This window comes from Polyodon spathula, chromosome 25, assembly GCF_017654505.1.
Source record: "Polyodon spathula isolate WHYD16114869_AA chromosome 25, ASM1765450v1, whole genome shotgun sequence".
In the NCBI taxonomy this organism is placed as follows: domain Eukaryota; kingdom Metazoa; phylum Chordata; class Actinopteri; order Acipenseriformes; family Polyodontidae; genus Polyodon; species Polyodon spathula.
In genome coordinates, this window is record NC_054558.1 from 11,863,944 (window position 1) to 11,881,176 (window position 17,233).

At 39.5% G+C, this 17,233-nt stretch overlaps 1 protein-coding gene and 1 long non-coding RNA gene across 2 annotated transcripts in view; both read left to right on the forward strand.

Annotated features, from left to right (window-relative positions):
* LOC121299468 (sodium- and chloride-dependent GABA transporter 2-like) overlaps positions 1 to 17,233 on the forward strand; it is a 749,163-nt gene that overhangs the window by 452,115 nt on the left and 279,815 nt on the right. The gene's annotated exons all lie outside the window — the stretch shown is intronic.
* LOC121299470 lies at positions 789 to 11,854 on the forward strand. Its single transcript, XR_005947419.1, has 3 exons — positions 789 to 877; positions 10,802 to 10,844; positions 11,590 to 11,854. It is a non-coding gene; the product is annotated as an uncharacterized LOC121299470 (long non-coding RNA).

Genomic DNA, 17,233 nt, shown 5'->3' on the forward strand with positions numbered 1-17,233 from the left:
CGCATCGAAAAGCAAGGGAGTATCTGCTCCTGAAAGCTGAGAATAGAGTGCGTGGTCACAATGAAAAAGCAATGCCACCATCCCTTCAACTAGGTCAATACGTGTATGTGAGGAGTAGACCGCTAGGGCGCAACAAGATACGGGATGCCTGGGGTCCTGATGTGTATAAGATCACAGAGATACAGGGTACTACGTGTACTATAGTGTCAGTGGGGGAAGGAAAGGTTAAGAGAGTCCATCAGTCTGAGTTAAGGGCATGTAGTGATTTTGCAGAAAGTACCGGAAAGGCAGAATCAGTGCTACCACCTCAACCAAAGGTGGGGATGGAGTCCGATTCATCAGAGAATGAGGGTGCAGTAATAGGTCAACCTCCTGTAGTGACACCGGTAGAGGCCACGAACGTGGCCAGGCAGAAATGTGTTGAGTCAGCTTCAGGAGTTGCACCCAAACCCACTCCCAGGAGATCCTCAAGGACTAGGGCGGGCATGCATAGAAATCCATTTACACAGCCACAAACAGCAATAGGTGATCTGGAGGTTACGAACTATGAGTTCATTGCTCAAGTACTTTGTGAAGTGGAACAGGCGCTTGTAGAGAAGCTCTTAGGTCCCAGGGCTAGGATAGCCATAGAGGACTCTGACTAATAGCAGGGGAGAGTGTGACCGGGTGGTTAGAAGCACGTGTTTTTTTATATTTCGGCCAAATGCAGGACTATCCCTTTAAGGCACCGAGTTAAAAGAGAGTGCCTCAGAACACTTTCAGCAGAGCGCGAATATCTCTGGATGGAGAAAGAGCTGTGTTGAAGCACCGTTTGCGCAGATTTTCTGGGAAACCTGAAAAGAGAAATAGCAGGGGTGTATACTTTCATGTAATAAAGGTATGATTTCGCTATTGTTGATTTAGTCAAATGTGTATATAGAACATGTTAAATTTGACTGTTTAACAAGAGATGATGTAACACATGGGGAGATGGCAGGCCCTGAATGAAAATGTGTATCTGTTTCTTACAGAGGCCGCCACCACCCTCTTGCTCTGTATAAGATTGTTCACCTATCTTTAAAACAAAACGCTATTTCTATCTTTACCTGCTGTATTCATTTGTACCCTTCCCTTGTGTTACCTCTCTCTCAAATCCTTCTTTCTTAGTAATTTTGGTGAATAAAATGAGACCCTGAAAAGAACCCCAGACCCTGTGTGAGTGTGTTCAAAGAAAGAGAACAAAACACGACGACCCTGGTGGGGGGGTGTGTGTGTGTGTGTGTGTGTGTTATATTACATATATATATATATATATATATATATATATATATATATATATATATATATATATATATATATATATATATACAGTGCCTTGCAAAAGTATTCAGACCCCTGACCAATTCTCTCATATATCTGAATTACAAATGCTACATTGAAATTTCATTCTGTTTGATATTTTATTTTAAAACACTTAAACTCAAAATCAATTATTGTAAGGTGACATTTGTTTTATGTTGCGAAATATTTTTAAGAAAAATAAAAAAAACTGAAATATCTTACTTGCATAAGTATTCAACCCCCACACATAGTATTTGTTAGAGCCACCTTTTGCTGCAATAAGAGCTTAAAGTCTTTTGAGTAAGTTTTACCAGCTTTGCACAGTGTCTGAGTGATTTTGGCCCATTCTTCTTGGCAGATTTGCTCCAGGTTGTTCAGGTTGGTTGGACGACGCTTGTGGACCACAATTTTTAAATAGTGCCACAGATTCTCATCAGGACTTTGACTGGGTCACTTTAAGACATTCACCTTTTTGTTCTTGAGCCACTCCAACGTTGCTTTGGCCTTGTGCTTGGGATCATTGTCCTGCTGAAAAGTGAATTTCCTCCCAAGCTTCAGTTTTGTAGCAGACTGAAGCAGATTCTCTTGCAGTATTCTCCTGTATTTTGCGCCATCCATTCTTCCTTCAGTTGTAACAAGATGCCCAGTCCCTGCTGATGAGAAGCATCCCCACAGCATGATGCTGCCACAACCATACTTCACTGGAGGGATGATGTGTCTTGAGGCATGGGCAGTGTTAGGTTTGCGCCACACATAGTGCTTTGAGTTTTGGCCAAAAAGCTCTATCTTGGTCTCATCTGACCACAAAACCTTTTCCCACATCGCAGCTGGGTCACTCTCATGCTTTCTGGCAAACTCCAGACATGCTTTCAGATGGTACTTTTTGAGTAATGGCTTCTTTCTTGCCACTCTCCCATACAGGCCAGTGTTACACAGAGCTCTTGATAAGGTTGACTGGTGCACCATTACTCCACTCCCAGCCACTGAACTCTGTAGCTCCTTCAAAATGATTGTTGGCATCTATGTGGCTTTTCTCACAAGTCTCTTTCTTGATTGAGTGCTGAGTTTTGAGGAATGGCCTTTTCTTGGCAGTGCCTGGGTGGTGTGATGGTTACTTACTCTAACCCTGGTTCCCTGAAAGAGAAGATGACCACCAACAACATTATGTATGGGATATGCCTGCCCATTGGGTATGTATCGCTGAGCTCTCTATACCAGAGCTGCTGATAGGCTCCTTCAAGGAATGATGCACTCAGTCTTGCCCACTGAGGGATTAAAACCGTCATCCTGAGGAAGCGATTTCTCTTTTTCAAATCGAATACATGAGGGTGACTGTGACAAAGTGCCCACCCCTGTGTATATTATCTGTTATGTTGCGTATGTTTTTTTTTTGTTTGTTTTGCACAAAACCACCTCTTCTTGTCTCCAAGTGGAGGCGTTGGCTCAAATCCCAAACCTGACACCACGTGTCACAAAGACGGCCGAAGTGGGCGCCATCAGAACAAGGATATAAATACACAAAACAGGACGGATGAAAAAAAATGATGATGTCTCTTGCTTGTGCCAGTTTATTGCAAAATAAAAGGGTTGACCAAACAAACAGAAACAGGACACGGCACTGGTAGCCAAAATAAACAGACAAACACCACGGACTAATACTAAACAAAAAATACGGTGAGCAGATATATTTTACTATACGTTATTATTATTATACTTCTTATTTCCTCCGTCTCCAATCCCGTTCTCCACTCACTGAACACCCAACTGCGAGTATGTGAAAACATGCATCTATATATATACTGTTGTGCTGGGATTCAATTACTAATTAATTATTCACTTGAATCCCAGCACGTGAATTAATTATGTGCAACCTCGTGTTCACATATTAACTACTTTAAATGTACGTGAAGTGATGTACAATCCCATGCCTAAATACAAATATACATTTTAAACACTCGTGTTACAGACCCGTTTTATATCCGGTGTACCAATGACTATACACAAACATTTAACAAACCACACAAGACATAACAGATAATATACACAGGGGCGGGCACTTTGTCACAGTGACCCATGCGACATCGCGGTTGGTGGTCGTTTTCTCTTTCAGGGAACCAGGGTTATGGTAAGTAACCTAACATTCCCTTTCAATTCAAAGACGACTACCAAGGACATTATGTATGGAATAGTGTATACCAGAGCCATCGGGAAGGACAAGGAACGGCAGCATATGAGGGATGCATCAGATCCACATAACCCAAGGGTTAGTGGTGTGAGCTTACACCCTCAAGGACCCTTGTGCCTAACGAAGGCAGGGCAGTATCTAACACATGAAGGAGGTAGAACCTGGAGAAATCATGCGGCGTAGCCGAGCTAGCCGCAGTACAAATATCGGACAGAGAGGCCCCTCTGAAGAGGGCCCAAGCCACCCCTTTAGTGGAGTGTGCGGCTACCCTACCAGGTGGGGGCAAGCCAGCATCATCATACGCAGTCGAGACTGTGTCCACAATCCAGTGTGGCAGACACTGCTTTGAGAGGGGCTGTCCTAGGGTCTGTATACTGAGACAGACAAAGAGCAGGTCAGTATGACGCAGAGCTCTTGTCCTATCCCTGGTAGTCTCAGGCAGTATGAGATCAGAAGAAACAAGCAGATCATCTTTTAATGTTTCAGATTCTGAAACATCATCATTACCTACCACTTTAGTGACTTGACGAGAAATCCTTTTAAGATCCATTTCTGAATCTGAATCATTTTTTTTCGGGACCCCAGATTTTTTATTAGCAGATGTGATACTATACTCCTCAAGTAATTTTCTACTGGTTGCTTTTACATGGGTAGACATGGTCAAGTTTATCTTTCTGTCTGTTTTTCTTCTCTTTGGTTTACAGACTGAACAAAACCATGGATGTCCATGATGTTTTTTTAGCCAACACAAAGAGGGTGAAAGCAGTCTTTACACTGACTGCACTGTGCATGTGGTTCATGTGGATCGTTTTTCTGAATACTTAAACAATAAAGCTGGTCGTTTCCCTCAGAATCCCCAAGTAGAGATGAGACTTTCTTGTGTTTGACTTTCAATATGACCATCCTTCAAACCATGTGGCTATTCTTTCAAAGACAGTGTATCAAGTTCCAAGACATTGTGCAGTATTAGCGCAAGTGAGGAATAATCCATTATTATATTATATATGTGTGTGTGTGTGTGTGTGTGTGTGTGTGTGTGTGTGTGTGTGTGTGTGTGTGTGTGTGTGTGTGTGTGTGTGTGTGTGTGAAAAAAATAGAAAATTATATTTTAGGTACTTAAAAAGGTAGAATAATTGATTACATATCAATTATCAGGAAGTTTCGGATTATAAGTCCTTCATCAGCTGAATACAAAAAAACAGTACTTTAAGAATGTGATAAAAAACAAACAAGTAGTCTTTTAAACAAAGTTCCAGAATGTTGATGATATTAATGATCTCAGAATAGAATGTTCATTCCAAATGGCTCCAAAATGCCTGTAAATCCTTCTACAGCTCCCATTTTCAATAATCCTCCTCTAAAGTCATACAGAGGAGACAAAAATCTGAGAGAGCATCTGGTGCACAGTAACATTTAACCCAATCTAGACAGTCCAAAAGGTACGTTTCCATGCAACAGGTCACACGGTGCTACTTGTAAATGCTTTCACAGCAATACAGTAGTTAAGGAAGCAAAATCCTCATTTACTATCCATGATACTTGTTCTTGCATTAGTAAAGGAATAGTATATTGCATTGGCTGCATCAAATGTAACAAGTTGCATATTGGTGAAACAAGACGGCGCTTAGCTGATTGCTTTGTGGAACATCTGAGAAGTATTCAAATTAACACCTCTAACTTTCCTGTCACCAAACATTTTAACAGGGATGACCACATTAAAGAGGACAACACAATTTGTGTGATAGTTCATTATTATAGAACTAATACTGTCAGGAAGCAAAAAGAATGTGAACTTATTTCCAAACCTGGCACTTTGGAGCCATTTGGAATGAACATTATCTTCTGAGATCATCAACATCATCAACATTCTGGAATTTTGTTTAAAAGACTACTTGTTTGTTTTTTTTTATCACCTTCTTAAAGTACTGTTTATTTTGTATTCAGCCAATGAAGGACTTATAGTCCTCAATGTCCTGATAATTGATTTGTAATCAATTATTCTAACTTTTTAAGTACCTAAAATATAATTTGCTTTTTTTTTTCTTTTCATTGATAATTTTGGTACACAGCAGTCTTTCTTTTTCTCAAACTGTTTGTGTGTGTGTGTGTGTTCAATTGTAATTATTTTAAGTAACAGATTAATCACAGTTATAGCAATAACATTTTCATAAACTAAAATCAATTATGAATCACCAAGGAGGTGAAGTGACTTGCTTCATGCTTTCCACAGTGAGTCAGTGGCTGAGCTGGGATTTGATCCAGGGGCTTTTGGTAGTTGTCCCATTATTCATGAACGTCTGTGTTTGGTCATAGGTTTCACTGTAATTTAGCCCCCCCCCGATCAATGTGTTAACAAGTCAAGGATACCGGAATGAGGGAAAGGCAAAACAATTTGATCTTGACATAATTGAGATCGTCTTCTTGATAGTTTGAGAAGAACATCAATCATGTTTAATTGTTGAATTGTATTTATTTAAATACTGATTGAAATATATTACTGTGAAATGTGGTCTTTATGATAATTAAATATTAGAAGGAAAGAACTCACCACTAACAAGTTTAAAAAAAGGTTTGTTTATTTTTTTTAAATGTTTCCTTCTGATGTAAAAGTCTTTCTGTGTGTAACCCACAATAAAGATCATCTAACCGACAGGAGGGAATTGTACTGATACAGTATCTTTTGTAAAAACTGTTATAAATATATTTTTGTGAAATGTGGTCTTTATGATGATAAGGATAATAAAACGAAAGAACACACCGCCACCAAGTTAAAACAAACAAACAAACAAACAAAAAACATTTCTATATAAAAACAGTTTCACATATTCCTTTGATGTTAAGCGTCTCGTGTATTCTCGGAGTGCTGTGTTTTTGTGAAGCTCTTCAGTATCATATTGTCACTGTGGGCCTCAGCGCACAGTAATACACGTCAGTGGCAGACAGATCTGTCTGCTATATTGTTAAAGGGACGGTTTTTGAAGTTTTGTTGAGAAATGCATCAAATCTGCCTTTGAATTCATCAGCGTTTTCTCCTGTTCCAAAAGTATCTCTTCTCAGCACATACCTCGGGGAATCATTCAGGTGCTGTATGTACCAGAATAGATCCGACGAGGAATAACTAGTACTTTATTTCCAGTCGAGTGTAACTAATAGTCCTTCAACAGCGTTCATATTGTCCAGAGGCTGAGTCACCGTGTCTTCTGCTCTGCATTCTGGAAAACAAGTAAAGAAAACATATTTGAAAAACAAAAACACACACAAACAGCAATAATACATACATACATACATACATAGATACATACATACATACCAAAACAAACGATAGCACAGATAATGAGAATGCCACGAGTACATGCCATGCTATACAGCGTAGCACAATGTTTAAGCGTCATGCAGCAGTGAACTCTTTTCAGATTTAAACCCTCCGAGTGCCTTGTTACCTCTTATATTGTCATCAGGAGTTTCTCTACATGATGTGATGTTTCATGGGCAATGTTGTTCATTCTGATTCAGGACACTGGAAATAGCTGATGTACTGGGGGAGGGCAATGTTGTTCATTCTCATTTACTTTTAAACCCTGGATTATTAAGTCCGGTTATCTCGTGTAGTTTATCAAGCAATCGAGCTGGCGCCCCTCAACCTGTCTGCTGTGTTTTTGTGAAGCTCTGCAGTTGTTCATTGTCACTGTGGGCCTCAGCGCACAGTAATACATGGCAGAGTCAGACAGCTCTGTCCGCTGTATTGTTAAAGGGACGGTTTGGGAAGTTGTGTTGAGAGTGTCGTCAAATCTTTTCCCGTTTTCATCAGCATTATCTTTGTTACCTATAAAATCTCTATGAGTCATATATTTGGGAGGTCCATTGAGGTATTGAATATACCAGAAGAGGTACGGGGTTGAAGTCGCTGTATCATAGGAACAGTTTAGATCAACGCGTGTCCTTCAACAACGTTCAGTTTGATTGGAGATTGAGTCACAGAGTCTTCTGCGTTGCATCCTGAAAATAAATGAATATATCGATGATTTCAATTTACTTTCTAACTAAAATAAAATAAAAACATGCTAAATGTGTGAATACGTAAATGCATACCAAAGATCAATGAAGTAACAGTGATGAACAGAAGGCCCTGTTCCATGTTCTGTAGTACCGCTGCTGTAATAGCCTACACTTGATATAAACAATGTAGTAATGATTGTTTCATGGGGCTGAAAGACACATGTCAAGTGGACAAGTTCTGCTTTCTATTGGTTAATGTATTTCAGAAATGGAGAACACTATTTCATTCAGTGTCTCCTCCTACAGGAAGAACCTACAGTTTACATTCACTATCAGTTCAATTGTCAAGTTCACTTTAAATATAAAGTTAACGCAGACTGCTTGGTGTTTGTAATGAGTGCGAACATTTATCATTTGAGGCAATTCAGAATTATTTAAGAAACAGTTTGATTAGTTTATTTAATAAAAAAAGCTGCTAGCAGCAAAATAAGCAGGCTGATCTGAACAGCTGCCTCTGGTTTGCAATCCTTTCTTATTTGATCTTAATCAAACCAATATCACTGATCAACAGCGAATGTAGTTCTGAGTCATGGGAGAAATCCACACTGTGGTCTTTTCAGCTGTGAACTTCATGTGTAGGGGGAGTTGAAGGAGACACATTAGGGTCACTAGCAGAACAACTGAACACAAACAGCAACAGTAATGGCAATCCTGTACCTCTCTGTAATTCAGGCTATACTAGTAAATACAACCAGAGCAATACTGACATCTACAGTCCTTTTATGGTATGTGTGGCAGAGCACAGCTCTGCTCTTTAGAAATTGGCAGGGATGGGGTTAAATTCCCCTACCTGCCTGGGTTCATTGTGTTCAGGTGGCTGGGGTTGATTAGATGATTAGTTTAATTAACGATCAATCAGCGCCCAGCCACCTGACATAAAAGGAGGCCTCTGCTTCTCATTTGGAAGGAGGGAGCTGAGGAAGCAGGTTGGTGTTTGTGGTTTTTGAAAGTTTGAATCCAGTGAAGGCATTGCCCAGCCTGGAAATTGTTATTTTTGTAAGTTTTGCTTTTTGTCTTTCTTTTTGTGTTTAAATTGCTTTGTTCTGGCCCTTGTGCCCTTTCATTTTTGTGTTTATTTATAATAAAATAGTTATTTTTTTGAAATACAGACTGTCTCTGGGCCTCTATCCACTCGCCAGCCTGCCACAGTGTGACACCACAGAAATGTGCTGCTGTTGGGAGAAAAATATGTCAATACTGAAGCACATTGGCTTCAGAAATTAAAAGAAGATTTTTGCAATGTTGATTTTTTGTTTTATGTCGCTTAGGGGCAGTTGAAATCTAGTTAACTGTCCCGTAGTCATTTGCCGGAAGATATTCAATTTTAATATGATTCAAAATACACTTATATATAAAGCTGTGTGGGGAAAAACATGTTTGTTTAGATTTGTCTTTTTTAAGCTGTCTTGAAAATCAACCATGGTGGGGAGCGTCTGTCTTTCAGCACTCCTGATGAGACTGCTTCGTTTAGTGCTCAACGGATTCAGGATACGGTTGTGTCTATTGATCACTCATTTTTTTTAATCGGACACATTTAGACTAACCTCACCCTTACCATAACCCTAGCCCTAACCATCACCCTCACCCTTACCCTCACAAGATAAAAGGGTTCACTTCAGGACTTGTCCCAAACAAACCTTGGTGAAGGTGTGGAAGACAATTCTCCAGACCACCTGATTGCATGCAGTACAATAAGCAGCGGAAGTGATTTCCATGGGTACTGAATTCTGCGTAACACCTGTACTGATGAAATATGCTCGGGCTTGCTATTTCTCATCCCTTCAGTGGATGGAAGTGGAAAGCTCTTTCTATGATTGTTTGTGACCCGGCAGCTAATATTATTGTTGATGACAATCTTTACTCTAATTAGACTTAGTCCTTAAGTTTAATTCTTTATTGGTAAATGGAAAATGCTACTGTGTTCATTCAAAATGACACTGTTTGATGTTTAGATTTTTCTTAGAGCTCTTCGCTCACGTTGTCCTTGTCCCTGCTGTATCATTGCCTGGTAATGAATGTTAATAGAATAATCTATGCTGCATTTCTTCTTGTTTAATATAGTGACATGTTGTGCACAGCTGCTCAATTTGCAGATGATTTTGTTTCTGTTTTGCGAGTAGGTTTGGCTCACAGTAAGCTTCCTCAGGGTAATTTGGGTCATGCTGACAGCTGTTGTATTGGTGGGGGGGGGGGGGGGTGAAGTGCCCGCCCCTCTGTGTATTTTCTGTTATATGTTGCGTGTGGTGTGTTAAATGTTGGTGTATAGTCATTGGTAGATGGGATATAAATGGGACTGGGTAACATGAGTGTTTAAAATGTATATTTGTATTTAGGCATGAGCATTGCACAGCACTTCATGTGCAAGTAAAACGTGATAATATGTGAGCAAGGGGAATTGCACTTTATTAATTCACGTGCAGTTGTACCGCGACTCCAATTGAATGATTGATTAGCAATCGAGTCTCGGTACAGCTGCATAAAAGCAGCATGTTTTCACATACTAGGGATTGTGTGTTTGGGAGTGGAGAATGGAGAGAGAGAGAGAGAGAGAGAGAGAGAGAGAAGCGTAATTATAAATATCGATTTGTTTTGTGTAGCATTCATCCACCCTGTTTTTGTCAGTGTCTATTCGTTTTGTTTGCCTATTTATTTTGGCCTCACTTGCTGTGTGCTGTTTTTGTTACAAACCTTTTATTTTCTGTCAGTTTAATTATTAAACTGCACATCTGTGCCTTCACCATTCCGAAACCTGTGTTCTGAGTCAGTTCCTGTTTCTGTTCTGTCGTCACCCACTGCGGCCGTCTTTGTGACAGGGGGGTGTTGCAGGGTGGGTGGTGTCGGATTTACTCTTATCCGGTCCTGTGTTCTGGGTTTTGTGGGTTGGCAGAACGGAAGACCTTTTTCTAATCTTTCTTCTGTTTTTTGGGGGGATTCTTTCATCTGTGGCTGGGGGGGGGGGGGGGGGGGGGGGGGGGGGGGGGGGATCTTCTGTGTGGATTTTTTGTGGGGAGGTGGGCGGTGGAAAGGACCTTGGCACTGTTAATGTTGTTCTGTTTTTCTATAATGCTGGGGGAGGCAGCTGGGTGAAAAATGTACATTGGGGGTTCTCTATTTTGATATATTATATTTTTCCCTCAATAAAAAACATTTGATCACAAAAATAATACAAATACTAATATTTCACTGCTTTGGGTTTTTGGAATCTCAGTTTGGATAATATTTTTGGATTATTCTTTTTAGATTATTCTGGATTGATGAAAACCCATCTGACTGGCAACACAATGTAAGTGTTGACAATATTGAAGCATGCACAGGGAATGAAAGTTTTCATTGATTTGTAAAGATCTGCTTCCAGACACGGCATAAATATGAACATCCACAGGTTTTCTGAGCACAAGTGTGTGAATTGTAGGGTTTCCACAGAGGTTTTTTGTAAGCAGCTGCACTTTAATCAGCATCACTGTGATCCCCAGTGCACAGTAGCAGAGTGCAGCCAGACAGCTGCATGTTTGAGATTGACAAATAAGTCATCTTTGTTGAAGTATTCAAGTGTCCTATAAACCTTTTATCAGATTCTTCAGATCTGAGCTCCACGCTGCCACCACTTGCTTTATAGCGATGGAGAATATATGTGGGATTCCTCCCTGGTATCTGCTGATACCAGAACAGATACTCAGTGTATGCGTTATTCGACAGAGAGTAATTGCAGTAGATCTTGGTTTCCTGGGTCTCCTCAGATGTTTGGAGATCCTTCCATGGACGCACCTCATCTCCGTAACTCAGCCCTGGAAATGAACCACAGTGGTTAGGAGCAGTTCACTGGGAGCATCACAGAGTATGGAATAGGAAAGTAATGCATTGTAAATGAATAATTACCAAAATTAAAGACTAAACAAGACAATGAGAACCATTGAGATCAGCGTTTTTTAGTTCAGAAAGAACACAGACGGTGTTTAGGTTTGTGTTCAACCAGCCAGCATCTACTGAGGGAAAGATGTAGAGCTCATAACAGTGCTTCACTTTTTCAGTGCAGAAGACATGCCCCTTTCCCTCATCCAATCAGCACAGACTGAGGCACGAGCACATCATTTGTTGAATAGCTTCTGTTGTTGTTACTTGCTGTGAGTTGGCTATTTCATTTCCATTTAGAATGAGTGTTCATGTTGTACAGAATGTATATCTTTAAGAAGTACAGCACTGTTTTTTCTTACAGTTGACCAGTGTATGCTTGTGACGGAAAGATGAGTTCTGGTGATGAATCTTCCTCCCGACCTGTGAGGGCGCTAAAGAACGAGAGGAGAAGTATCTGGAAGGGCTGGCCTGACATTTCCGGGTCAGGGAAGTGGGTCAGCCTGGAAAGAAGCGCGACTCTGTTGTAAGACTGTATTGATTTGAAAGGTAAACGAGAAGCAGCTCAAGTAATAAGGCAGCTGCAACCGTTTACCTAGATATCATGCAAGATTACATATAGGGGCCAGGGTAACGCTGATCTTTTCCTTCGTTTGGGTAGAACGTTTGGAGGAAGAAGGAGCGAGAGTGGAACTCGCAGTGTTTTTGTGATTACGTGTTGTGTTTGTTTATTAACTGTCTGTGTTTATTTCACTGTAGACAGTTAGAGCACTACTCCGGAGCTGTCGCAAAGGGTCAGCACTGTCCGGAGCACCCCTGCCCACCACCGTATCTGTGTATTCACCACGCACCCTCACGTCTGCACTCACCCAGGACTGGTGACCGTGGGTTCATTTTTGTTCTGGACTGTTCCCTGTTTTGTTATCTCCGTGCTTTACACATGGTTGTGTATCACCGGGGATTTATTATTTTACGGTCACCAGACCTGGATTATAAATAAAAGCACCTTTTCACTGGAAACTGTTGTCTGCCTGTCACTCCTGCATCGCATCACCGCTATACCTGTTCCCCTCCACTAGCCACTTTGCTACAATGCTACACACAGTAGCTATGATCACAACAGTGGATACAATGTCCCAGATGGTCTCATCAATAAAGTGTGACTTTACAAACACATATTTAAACTTGAACCACTTCATGAAATCTTCACAATTACATTATTTTAAAATGAAGAGATCTGCACTTCACTGTACAATCAGTTGCTGAACTGGAGCAAAGTAACTTGGGCTTATTGGGGATGGCAGAAAGGTGCTAGATAAATGTACATTTGTTCATACATTCAGTGACGCCAGAGCAAGATGGGGCCTAAGAGCAATCTGTCAAAAAAACGCCCCTTTCGCACACAACAATCCTCTTGTCACGCCTCACTCCTCTTTGAGGCGCGCGCCCCTCCTCGAGTTGTTCCTGACTCCTCCCTTCATTCAAAAATATCAGTACACCTCCTTTTCACAATAAATTATAAGGAAGCTAAAGATGACAGAAGTGACCCATGGCATGGCAACCGAGAGTTAGGTTTGAATGCAGAAACTAAATAGCCTGATATTGACTAGAAATGCATGGGGATACTGTTGTAGTATTTGATGTTTTCAACATCACTGTCAGCAAGAACATAACTTGTCCTACTTGCTACAGACACATTGTGTGATTAAATGAGTAACATTAATATGATTAATAAGTGTGTATAAATCGCAATAAGGGTGCCTTGCTATGAGAACACATGCTGGATTATAACTCAGTACAAGAGGAAGCAGAATGAAGTTTTTGTATAGGTGAGATACAGACTGACACAGTGTGGGCCTCACAGCACAGAAGTATGTGGCAGAGTCAGACAGCACAGCTGCAGAGACAGTCAGATTAAAGGTCTTCTTACTCTTGTCATGAGATGCAGAGAAACACTCTTTAAATCTTGGATTATCGTTTAGGTACTCATTGAGCAAGAGCTCTGGAGCTTTATTGTGTTCCTGGATGTACCAGAAGAGGTTCGGGCTGCCTGAAGTTTCATACTGGCAAAATAATATTCTTTTCTCATTTTCTGTCAAGTGAATTGAAGGTAATTGATGGACTCTGTCTCCTTGTGTCATACCTTAAAAGAACGAAATATTTAAGTAATATATCAATTATTAGAGTAAAAATGCACAAAAATAAAAAAAAAAAAAAAATTAAAAAAATGTTATTTCCTAAAATTTTTAATCATGTTTTTTTTTTTTTTTTTTTTTTTTTTTTTTAGCAATAACACCAGAAGAATTAACTGAAAAGAACAATAACTGTTTACTTTGTAAAATGTACATTTAAAAATAACAGAGAAGTTCTATTGTTAGTTGAAATAGAAAGGTAATGTTAAAATGAACCAGAAATCCCATGTTCCATGTTCTGTATGCTTATCTATGACACACACCAGCATGATATTGAATAGGTGATTCAATGTTGATTCCCCATTACCCGAAGCAATTGGGGCTTGGCGCTCAACAGTGCCATCTGGTAGCAGGTGGGAGTATGGTAATTCCTACAAGCGACTCAGAAAGCAAGGAAATCGCGACCTGCCTACTTCGGGGTTTTCCGTGAATCTTGTGTTTCAGTTCAGATAGGGCGAACCAGTCAGAGGTGTCAGCAGCACTTCACGAAGGCAACTTCGTTTTGTTTGCTTCATTCAAAGCTGAAACGAACCCCGGTAATAAGATGGCACGTGAAAATGATTAAGTGTCATTGCTTTTCTGGTTTAGTTTAAATAATTTAAATCAATGCTTTACAGTACACCAGTTAGCTATGTTGAGGAGGCAATGTCATGCACTTGCTTGTAGGTTTTTCATGGTGTCAAACACACACACACACATGCACATTGATAGGGTATATGGATATGGTAATATATGATCCATTTATAACCCGTATAATAATAATATAATAATAATAATAATAATAATAATAATAATAATAATAATAATAATAATAATAATAATAATAATAATAAAGAACGAACAGGTTTAGGGATTTCATTAAAAACACGTTGTTAAAGATCATAATTTACCATTAAAAACGGACGAATCAGTGAGAAAATTTGTTTTTGCATTGCATTACAATACAATTGATATACATCTTGCTTTGACCGCGAATTGCTATCGCATGACTTCCAAGTATAACAATTTATAATCTATAAATATATGTGATACTGCTACATATAAAATCGAGAAAGTTTTAATGAATGTCGCCTATTGTCAAACTATTTAAAACACAACACATAACTTTCCAATTACATTTACGCTGTTTTACACTACGTTTATTCATATATATATATATATATATATATATATATATATATATATATATATATATATATATATATATATATATATCAATCGGCAATGCCTTAATACTTGTTTTCCGGTGCACGTCGGTTCAGACGGTAATATAGCTGTCACTAAATACCAGACGAAGATGCATGAGAACGTTGTTTCAACAGTAGTTTTCATCGTCATCCAAACGAGCAGGTATCGTCATCCCATATCTGGTGCGATGTTACGCATATGGGACAGGAGAAACCAAAAGCGTGATGACTTGAGAATTTAGGTTCTTCGACCTTTGCTTCAAAACCCTTCTGAATCGAACCTTCTGTTCCCTTTCTGCTATCCTTAATAACAATAAACATTATACTGACTCAACCGTGGCACAAAGCATTAATCCAAATCAGTGGTTTTCAACCATTTCGTCTCACATACCGGTGTTTCCAACAGCGACCGCCAGGTGTAGCAGTAACTATGTGCAATCTTAAACTGCTGTTGTAAATCCGAGCCCTACCCCATTACAACCAGGTTTGTTGTGTCTGTACTGACTTGTTTGTTGCCTCATTCTGCTGAATGGTTAATCTATGCAGAGGATGACTGCAATGAACTCGGCATGTTTATAATTTTAAATATTTTGCAAGTGCTGTGTATTGAACTGGTGACCGCAGCTTTTATTGTGTACAGTGGTAATACAGGAAATAGCATGCTGCAGCTCACATGCTCAGTGTTGGTGAAGTCCTGATCTGACAGCATGTAACACACACACACACACACACACACACACACACACACACACACACACACACACACAGAGAGAGAGCTCTTCTGATTTACATACCTTTTACTTTTCAGAAAAGACAAGTTCTCCCAAGAATATGTCAAAACGGGTAGTTTTGAGAACACTCAAATCATTTGAGTGATTTCTTACTGAAAGATATTATCTCCAGATCGAGAGATAGATAGATAGATAGATACAGTAGATACGGTATATTTATATGAAAGGCACTGAAAAGATCTGGTTCTTGTAGTATTAAACAGTTAATCCTTGATGATAGAACTCTGCAGATGTGTCAAGAATAAGCTGTGCAGGGACGCAAATATTAAAAAACAACGTATGTCACTGTACCAATGCGAGACAAAACACAATACTGTATTCAACGCACTAGGGGCTCCTTCTGACCACAAAATTAAACAAAACTGTGTAACGCATTTTATAGTTTGCAGTACATGGTGTTGATGAACTACAGCAAGCACATTAAATAACGGGTATCACTGGGGTGACTCTATTTCCAAAGCTAAGAACAGGGACACACACATTTAAAATAGTTTAAAAAATATCCAGTGTTTTTTTTTTTTTTTTTTTTTTTTTTTTTTTTTAAGCATGCTCCTTATTTAAATATAGTAGGGTTCACTGAGTGCTACTGTCAACTTTGCCGTTTACAACTCGCTGTAAAACTGAATACGATTCAGTAAAGCATTTTTTTTTTATAATCTTATATACTCCTTTCAAATTAAATACGAATCACAATACACATTCTTAAGTATATATTGTCTATATATCCATTTAAAAACCATTTTCTGAAAATATCACCATCTGAATCATTTTGAAACTGGTAAACATGGAAAACAAATATTAATTCAGATGTGAAAACACACATTTTAGTATAATATTAAGTAAAGAAAACATATCATGTACAATTTACTTTCCATGTTGTTTGTTGTCTCTCTGGTGCTTTAGCATTAAACTAAGAAAAACAACCTCTGACTGCGGCGCGACCACGCGCCTTCCATTTCCAATGCGTGCTCAGGTTCACCTAGATGTTATAGCCAGGTGTAGAGCTATTTTCAATCTTAATTGATATCATTTGGAGTATTTATTTTATTTAATATGGAAACCTAGACTCACAATATTATTCTGTACCCATATTTTTAATATGACTGCCGTGTGTTTCTGTAACGAGTGCTATCTGGCGCAGTTGGAAATCGGGACTTGTTTTTTAAAGTTTTGGAGAAAAATGTTGGGACCAGTAATTGGAAGTGATTGAATGAGAGGTAGGGTAACATTTGTACTCAAGAAAAATCATCTGGTTTAACTGTCATTTAACGGGAGTCCAGTGAAGGTGTTAGAGGTGATCGTCGCATTTGACTACAGGGGTAATTAGCTGGCATTGTTCAGAGGTGATTATCGTTAATGGGCAGCGCTATAATAGTGTGGTCGGGCAAAGCTAAGGTATCTCTTTGGTTCTTGCTAAGTGTATAATGGAGTTTTTTGACCGGTGCGGGCGAGCGTCCGGGTCATTACGCAGCTCCATTCTACCGACGATGCAGCTTTTTCTCCTTCTCTCCTGCTTTTTTGTAGTAGGTATTTTTCCATCGCAGAGCTCTGCGGGGCACGGCGAAACAGAGACGTACAGCGCAGAAAACAAATTTAATCTGGCTCAACCCTGGGATGACATCGAAACAGGATTGCACGGCGAGGAGACCGACC